Below are 9,852 nucleotides of genomic sequence, written 5' to 3' on the forward strand. Positions count from 1 at the left end.
TGAGTTATCTGTTTCTAAGATACATGTGTAGATTTCATGATTGGGGTCTTTAGGATCAATAAATGTTTAAATGGTTGTAGTAAAAATATTTTTAAGGTGCTGGCCTATATCACTGTTGATTACATGGTTTCATTCATATTGGCTAGATTTTCTTGGTTATACTTCTTCCATTTTGTTCATCTGTATTCAAATTCAATTACAAAGTCCCCACATGATTGACCCAAAACAATTAGCTGATCTATTTGTATTTCATTAATATTCATACAAACTCTAATTCCATAAAGAAATGCAATTAATATTTGAAAATACTCCCATAGCGTCACAAATCATGATGTAAGGAAATGTTCTTTGGCTTACAGAATATTGTAGAATGGATCCATAGGAGAAAATGGATTCTAAGGGTAAGGAAGTTAAGTTGAAGCGGGGAATGTTCATGTGGGTAGACTTTTGAGCTGCAGGCTGTGGCTAGATCTGGTCATCATGTATTTGCTTGGGAAAAATATTAGAAAAGCCTCCTTGGTGGTGTTCCAGGGGTTTTCAACATTAGATCAGTGCTAATGTAGACTTGAGTTGATCATGCTTATCTAAGGCATTTTGGTGGCGCGAGGTGGAAAGATGTTAATTCAAACTGTCCTGTTCTGTGAAGAGGCCTAACTATGTCTAACGCTATTGAATTAATTTAATACAGTAATCTCATGCTCTTTGTTGTCCCATGCAAGGTTTGCAATACCGAATGATACCACCTGGTAAGGGCAGTACATATCAGTCCATCAGCAGACCAGTACACAGACCGCCCGCTACCGAACGGTATCGCTGATTGAGGTCGTTATTGTCGACGGTGACCGAGGGAGAAAGTGAAAGAAGAGGGAGAAGAGGAAGAAAGAAATGAGAAAAAAAAAGAACCTGCAGATCGGCGCTGCTCTCCTCCTCGTTTGTCGGTGACTTCTCATCCGCGCACGGGGGGAAGAGTCATCGGCGTCGTGGGGCGAAGAGAGACAACGCCTCAACGAAATTATATATATATATATATATATATATATATATATATATATATATATATATATATATATATATATATATATAAAGGCGACGTCGCCGCGTGGGGAGAAGGCAGATTTTTTTTCTTCGGGCGACATCATAATTTTTTTTTTTTCTGTAATGTCGCTCGAGAGGCGATGTGGCCCCGTGTGGGGAGAAGAGAGATATACTGAGCGGTTTATCTCTTATATATATATATATATATATACCGAATGATATACCGAAATATGTCGCTCTGTCATGAACGGTCGTCGCGCACCCGCAACAACTCCGTTCAACGAACCGTTCGTCGCTCACACCCACATGTACAGCTGCTTGACATGTTGTTTTCTCTTGGTTTTGAGACATTTTGCTTGTAAAAATGTAAGTTCGAACAAGCTGCAACGTTACAAAGCGACCGCTCACCGAACCGAGCAAAACAACCCCAAAACAGTTCCGTTTTCGCGTGCCGCGGGGGCTAGCGAACAAACTGCCACCGCTCACCAAAACGTCAGCCATCTCAGCCCCTTTGAACCCCTCGGGTGGCACAGGGCTGGATGGGGCTTTGGTTATATACCGGGCGTTGAACTCTCATTCACAAGTTCGCACGTGACCTTTACGGGGACTTGTTTTCGCGCCCGGGACCAGGTGAGCAGCTGTTTGTGGGCTTGCAGCTGTTCGTTCATCCTTCTAAAGCCTTGTTTTCTCCTTCTCCCTCTTTTCTCTTGTGCATACAAGGTGCTCGCTGATTTGCTTGTAAAGCTTCCCCTTTTCGCGAGACTTCGAGACTTGTCCGTCGCTCGCCCTTTTTAACTAATCAACTTTCTCTCTTTTACAGGTCCTTCGGGACCTGCGTGAGGTTACAAGTTGGCTGACCCTTTGCGGAGCAATATAGCAAGGGCGGAGCGCGACTTAGGCAACGCAAGCTAAGTTCGTGTCTTTGCCACGAGTGGGCCTCGCGACTTAGGCAACATAAGCTAAGTTCGCGTCATTGGCCGCAAGGGTGCCTCACGCCATAGGCAATTCCAGCTAAGGCCGTGACATTGTGGTATCAGAGCGGGCAAGCACTTCGAGCGAGCAGCGAACGAACTTCGCAACTTCGCCATGGCAAAGCATCGTGGCGAATCAAGCAAGACGGGGCAAGCCGGACCCTTGCCCCAAGCAACCGAAGGTGGGCTGCATGTGCACACTCGCTCTCATGCTGTTGGAGCCGCTCAAGAGGAGCGCGACAACGAAAATGACGAGCGAGAAGTTGGCTACTCTCTGCGAGCGGAGGAAGCGCAATCGGGGGCGCTAACTGGGAAAAAGAGTCACAAGGAGAGACTCGCAACGGCGGAAACCCGCCTGGATGTTCTTGAAGCGAGCATGGAGGAACTCTACCATGGCCAACAAAGGCTTGTTGGGGTAGAGAGCTCGCAGGAAGAAGCGGAGTCCAGGATCCGATAAGGTCGAGGCCCTAGTCGACCGACTGTCTAATGACACCAAAGACTCTGTGCAACACTTACAGGATGTTGTGGCAGAACTCACTGCAAAGGTGGCCATGCTCACAAGAATATTAATGCGGGAGGAAGCAACACCTGCGTTGCACCGTCACAAAATTTGAGGGCACCTGAGCCCCATGGATATGGAGGAGCCAGAGATGCCAAAGAGCTCGAGAACTTTCTGTTTGACATGGAACAATACTTCCGAGCCACGAGGCCCGATTCTGAAGATACCAAAGTTTCGATAGCAACAATGTATCTGAACGGAGATGCGAAACTTTGGTGGCGAACCCGTTAGGAGGAGATCCAACAAGGTCAGTGTCGAGTCGACACTTGGGAGGACTTGAAGCGGGAGTTGAGAACTCAGTTCATACGGAGAACACAGAATTCGTCGCAAGAAGGAAGTTGAGACAACTCCGCCAAAGTTCCACCATCCGAGACTATGTGAAACAATTTTCTGCACTGATGCTGGACATACAGGACATGTCCGAGAAGGACAAGTTGTTCAGTTTCCTCGATGGTTTGAAACCATGGGCTCAGCAGGAGCTAAATCGAAGGAATGTTACCGACGTGGTCGGGGCAATTGCTGCTGCAGAAAGGCTCACCGACTTTGTTTCCTCTGAAGACCCAGCAAGAAGGAAACAATCTTCAGGCAATCGTCCTCCAAAACATTCTCGAAGGAAGGAGCTAGGGGGCGAACAAAAGAAGAAGAGCTCCCACAAAGGACCGAACCCGAAAGGCAAGGCCTCAAAGCTTGGAGGGTGCTTCTTGTGCGGAGGACCGCATATGGTGAGGGAGTGCCCACAAAAACAGGCACTCAATGCTTTGACGGCTTCCATCCACCCCCCCCGATCGGACAAGGGCAAAGCTGTTGCTCTTAGTTCGAGCAGTTCTGAATCCAGTAGCGACGACGAGGAGTTGCAAGGCCCGCGAATAAGAGCAATGCGTTTGTTGAACGCTATGCGGGGTCAAGTGGGGGAGAACATGAAGACAAAAGCACAAAGAGCAGGAAATAGTGAGTTGATGTATGTGGACATCAAACTAAATGGCCAAACGACTCGTGCAATGGTGGACACGGGCGCTACCCACAACTTCATAGCCGATCGTGAAGCACAGCGACTTGGGTTGATCTTGGAGAAGAGCCCAAGCCGAATGAAAGCGTAACTCGGAGGCCAGGCGAATCTCCGGGTTGGCGAAGGGAGTTCCCATCAAAATCGGGACATGGAGCGGAAACACCAACATGATGGTCGTACCACTGGACGACTTCCAAGTGATTCTTGGAATGGAGTTTATGCACGCGGCGAAGCTGGTGCCGATGCTGTTCTTGAACTCCCTATGTATGATGGGAGGCGATGACCCCTGCGTGGTTCCCGTCTCTCGGAGAGGAACCAAGGAGCCCCAACACATTTCGGCATTACAATTGAAGAAAGGGGTGCAAAAAGGCGAATTGACATTCGTGGCTGCTATGAAGCTAGAGCCACTCAACGAGGAGGCCATTCAAGAACCTGCTGTGGTGGCGAACGTCCTGAAAGAGTTCAAAGACGTTATGCCACCCGAGTTGCCAAAGACTCTTCCACCACGCAGAGGCGTGGATCATAGTATCGAGCTGGAGCCAGGAGTGAAGCCTCCAGCGAGACCACCCTACCGCATGCCCCCGCCATAGTTGGCAGAACTCAGGAAGCAGTTAGATGAACTGCTAAGCGGTGGTCTCATCCGCAGCTCTAAAGCACCTTTCGGAGCTCCAGTTCTCTTCCAGAAGAAACAAGATGGGAGCCTCCGATTATGTGTCGACTATCGAGCCCTCAACAAAGTGACTGTGAAGAACAAGTATCCCATCCCGCTCATTGCGGACTTGTTCGACCAATTGGGCAAGGCTAAGTATTTCTCAAAACTCGACCTTCGATCGGGATATTGGCAGGTGCGCATTGCTGAAGGCGACGAGGCGAAGACTACCTGTGTAACCAGGTATGGAGCGTTTGAGTTCTTGGTGATGCCTTTCTGATGGTATTGCTGTTCTTCGTGTGGATGGGGAGTTTAAGGTTTTCCTTACCTTGGGTTACCGTGGTCATCTGTCATTGTGGAGGATACTTCACATAGAGTTGCTTGTTGGGGAGAAGAGTGGAACTATTAAACTTGAAGAGACACGAAGATATGCTCTTGGGGATGATCTCGAGCGCCGAATGGCTGCAACCGAAAATCCTTTTTTAATTTTATACACAGTTCTCCATGAACTGTGTGTTGCCCTTGTTATGGACACTGTACTAAGGCAAGTTCAGGTACTACGTCAATGTAGGTGGAAGGATGCAATACGCTTTGAGCTTATCTCTGATGGCACTGCAGCACAAGGAGCAAATACTAGTGCTTTGCAACTGGCCCAAGACGATGAACTCGATTCAACTGGCCTAAAAACTCCTGGTTTGAAAATCATTTATTGGTTAGATGCTGACAAAAATGCCGGGGGATCTGATTTTAGTTCACGTCCATTTCTCAAACTTGAACCAGGGAAAGATACACAGATTAAGTGTCTACATAATTCCTTTGTATTAGACCCACTTACTGGCAAGGAAGCTATTTTTTCACTCGATCAAAGTTGCATTGATGTTGAGAAACTCCTGCTAAAAGCTATTGCATGCAATATACACACCCGTCTGTTTGAAATCCAGAGGGAGTTGAGTAAAAGTGTTAACATTTGTCGAGGTACAGGTGATGTTGTACTGAAGAATGATGGAAGTATGGTAGCAGATCTAAGAAAGGTTAGTAATGAATAAATTTATTCTTCATTTGTCATATGAGTTATCTGTTTCTAAGATACATGTGTAGATTTCATGATTGGGGTCTTTAGGATCAATAAATGTTTAAATGGTTGTAGTAAAAATATTTTTAAGGTGCTGGCCTATATCACTGTTGATTACATGGTTTCATTCATATTGGCTAGATTTTCTTGGTTATACTTCTTCCATTTTGTTCATCTGTATTCAAATTCAATTACAAAGTCCCCACATGAATTTATACTGGAGTGATATCGTTATAATCTGTAGTAAGAATGTGGTTTCAGTCAATATCAACAATTCGGAAGTTCTATCAAGCAGACAATATGCTGTATGAGATCTATTGGAAGCTTTGAATATAATGACAATAATATCATATCTTTAGTAAATATGCTTCCAAAAGTTATTATATGGTTAGGTGTAATTATATTTCAAATAGGATTTGTATTTTAAAGAGTTTTAGTGAATTTCAGCAGCAGTTTATCATGCTAAGGGGGTCTTGAAATGGTGATCTATGCTATGATGAGGTTATGTCGACTCATCCTTTTGTATATCTTTGGCTCGATCCATGATGGATTTGTGTCAGACATCTTGTTCTTTTGGTATCGTGTCCCAGCAACGATTAAATCTTGATTTGAACTCATGGTGTTTTTGAAATATATATTCTTTAAGCTGTTGAATGATATTTTACATTCAGCCAGAAATCATGTCTAATATTTTGGCCAAGCTTCTTCATTCTTCTGATTTAGATTTCCAGCAACTCTTACAGAATGCTGCAGTTTTCTTATGTATCAACTCTCAATCGATTAAATTATTTGTTCAAAGCACAGGAATGGACGATTCCTCCTTCAATCTTCCAAGAATATCCTTTTACCATCTACCCTAGTTGATTGTGAAGAGGCTTTAAACCAAGGAAGCTTTAGTGCGACGGAGGTATTTACAAGCTTAAGCAGCAAGAGTATTCTCAATATATTTGCATCAACTGGGAGATTTTTAGGCCTGAAGGTAATTTTTCTAAGGGTTTTCACATAAAATCATTTTCTTATTGCATTGACTGACAACACGGCTTTAATCGTTGCTGGGACACGATACCAAAAGAACAAGATGTCTGACACAAATCCATCATGGATCGAGCCAAAGATATACAAAAGGATGAGTCGACATAACCTCATCATAGCATAGATCACCATTTCAAGACCCCCTTAGCATGATAAACTGCTGCTGAAATTCACTAAAACTCTTTAAAATACAAATCCTATTTGAAATATAATTATACCTAACCATATAATAACTTTTGGAAGCATATTTACTAAAGATATGATATTATTGTCATTATATTCAAAGCTTCCAATAGATCTCATACAGCATATTGTCTGCTTGATAGAACTTCCGAATTGTTGATATTGACTGAAACCACATTCTTACTACAGATTATAACGATATCACTCCAGTATAAATTCATGTGGGGACTTTGTAATTGAATTTGAATACAGATGAACAAAATGGAAGAAGTATAACCAAGAAAATCTAGCCAATATGAATGAAACCATGTAATCAACAGTGATATAGGCCAGCGCCTTAAAATCTTTTTACTAGAACCATTTAAACATTTATTGATCCTAAAGACCGCATTCATGAAATCTATACATTATATCTTAGAAACATATAACTCATATGACGAATGAAGAATAAATTTATTCATTACTAACCTTTCTTAGATCTGCTACCATACTCCCATCATTTTTCAGTAGAACATCACCTGTACCTCGACAAATGTTTAACACTTTTACTCAACTCCCTCTGGATTTCAAGCAGACGGGGCTGAGGTGATGGAGTGGCGACAGAGACAAAAAGTGAGAGAGAGGGGAGGGGAAGAAGACGAGTTAAAACAAAGAGATGTCAACATAAATAGAAAAGAAATAGCTACCCATACACAAAAGAAACAAGTAAAAAGAAGAGACAGAGAGAGCGAGAGAGAGCATATTACTCTCCCGAGCAATATGCTCGGTATCGAATTGGAAAGGATGAAACTACCATTGGCCATCAAATGTCTTCAACCTTGCTTCTTATAATAGAAATCAAGTGTTACAACTAGCATTATGCATGTAGAAATCAAGATAAATTTTTTTAGAAATTGTATGTAGCATGAATTATTACAATATATTTTAATCCAAAAATAAAAATTTAAATACTTAAGGAATAGAAGAAAATTTTAGAAACTACATATAGCATGAATAATTTTAATATATATTAATCCAAAAATAAAATAAAATAAAATTTAGTCTTCAAAAAAATATAAAGGAATCATGATATAACTCTTTTGGTCCTCCTACTATTAGGCTTTACTTTATGATAAACCAAGAAGATGAATTTCTCTTTGAACTCAATAATAATTTTTTTTATTTATTTAAATTTTATTTTATTTAATGTATTGATAAAAGTAATATCATTCAACTTGAAATGTTGAAAATTTTATTGACAAAAAAAATATAATTATACTTAAATTAAAGGATTTGATAACATGTGACTAATATGACACTCGACAATGGTTTAGACAATGCAACCCGTCATGTTAGAGTAATGTCTGATAATATATTAAACTACTCACATCAATTAAGGGTCACTATAGAACTCTTTTAAGTACATTAGCTCATCGAGGGTTTCATGAAGCTTTTGAACTCTACATTACTATTCTCTAGACTTACTAGTTTAAAACATTCATGCACCCCCTTAGTTTGTACGAACTCATGCTGAATCCGCTTTATCTCTTTCATCATACTTACGATAGACTTAAAATCAAACCGTGATTTGCTTCACGATCCATGTATCGAATAACTAAATTATGCTCCAACAAATGCTTTTACTTATATATCAATCAAAGAGTGGAAAACAAATAATATAGCCCTTACAGATCTTTATTTTATGTATGAAACTATGTAAAATCTCAAATTAACGATGTAGTTGTTAAAATAAGTGAAAACCTATCACTTGGTTAACCTTCCTAATTTTTCTTAAATCAAATATCAATAAATTAGTATTGATATAAGTAATACGACACATGAATAGTCATATAATTATCATATCAATAGTTTATGTCAAGCTGCCTGATATTGTTATTCGAATCATCAACCATGTCAACATAGAATCTCTAACAACTTTCTCTTAATCACATACATGTTATGTTGAGCCAACTTTCTTTATATTTTTATTAAATATATATATATTTTTCATCTTAGACGATTGATCATGGGGCCTTGATGATAAATTTCAAATTAAGTCAAATCAAATTTTATAAATTTATTTTTACCATACTGTCACGGACAAAGTTCTAAACATGATGTTTGATGTAATACTTGTGTATGTCCGTGTCTTTCTATTTGTTTATACTTTGAACAGCATAGAGGGACGGCCAAAGGCTTGATAGTCCCATTTTAGTTGGGTTTGGTGGCCTCATTAGGCTTGTAAATATAGGTTGTGTCGTGTGGACACGTGTGAGAGATTTTCGGTCTGTAATGGACCATTTTACCCCTTTGTTGTGCAATTGTTCAGAGCTTGTAAAGTCTATTTGTAATTTGCATTGTCTATAAAGTGTTTACGGAAATGTTTGCTTGTGGATCCCGAGTGAGGCGTTTTCCCTAACCCGGTTTCTCTTTTATGGGTCCTAAGGGACTATGAGAGGCTGAGGAGGAGGCTGACCTTTGCGAACGGACACGTAAGGGTGCCGCACGACTTAGGCAAAACCAGCTAAGTCAATGACAGATGGTATCAGAGCGGGACAAGCACTTATAGAAACACTTGACATGCAAACGTGGGGGACCTAACGGGGCTGCGTTGAGGACAGCTAGCACGCGCGACCGTTTGGGAGAAAACGGGTATGGGGATATAGGGAAAAGGAGACGCTCAGAGGAGCGGGCATCTAAGAGTGGCATTCAGAGGAATGCCCAACCTTTTGCGTGAGAGGCACCATGATGACAAGCAGGCTGGGAAGAATGCGGAGCACACAAAGGTTGGGATGGCTGAGTTTGAGCTACGACTCAATGTTAACAATAACACTTGATAGTGTTACAAGCAAGCGAGGCGCTTGGTAAAAGATGAGACCATGCAAGGTGGAATGAGTTGTTCAACGACCGAAATAGTTGTGCATAGCTCATAGAGGTGAGGGGAATTGCTAACACGAAGAATTCAGTACTCATGCAAGGGGAATTACGGTACGATACTGTATACCGAGCGGTATACAGTATATACATATATATATACATATATATATATATATGTGTATATATATATGTATGTGTATATATATATATATATATATATATATATATATATATATATATATATATATATATATATATATATATATATATATATATATATATACACGTATTCAAAAGAGCAGAGATTTGTTCTTCCAAAAGAAATCCCTTCCTGTGTCATCTTCATTGTTTCACAAAAGCGAGATATTTTATGATTGACAGGAATATAAAAAATTTACATTAAAAAAAAACAGCTACAATTTTCATGTATATTTTATAGAATAATTGACAAATAGATATGTGATATAGGAAGAACCTAAAAGCTTCACA

The sequence above is a fragment of the Musa acuminata genome, unplaced genomic scaffold (assembly GCF_036884655.1).
Source record: "Musa acuminata AAA Group cultivar baxijiao unplaced genomic scaffold, Cavendish_Baxijiao_AAA HiC_scaffold_1104, whole genome shotgun sequence".
In the NCBI taxonomy this organism is placed as follows: Eukaryota; Viridiplantae; Streptophyta; class Magnoliopsida; order Zingiberales; family Musaceae; genus Musa; species Musa acuminata.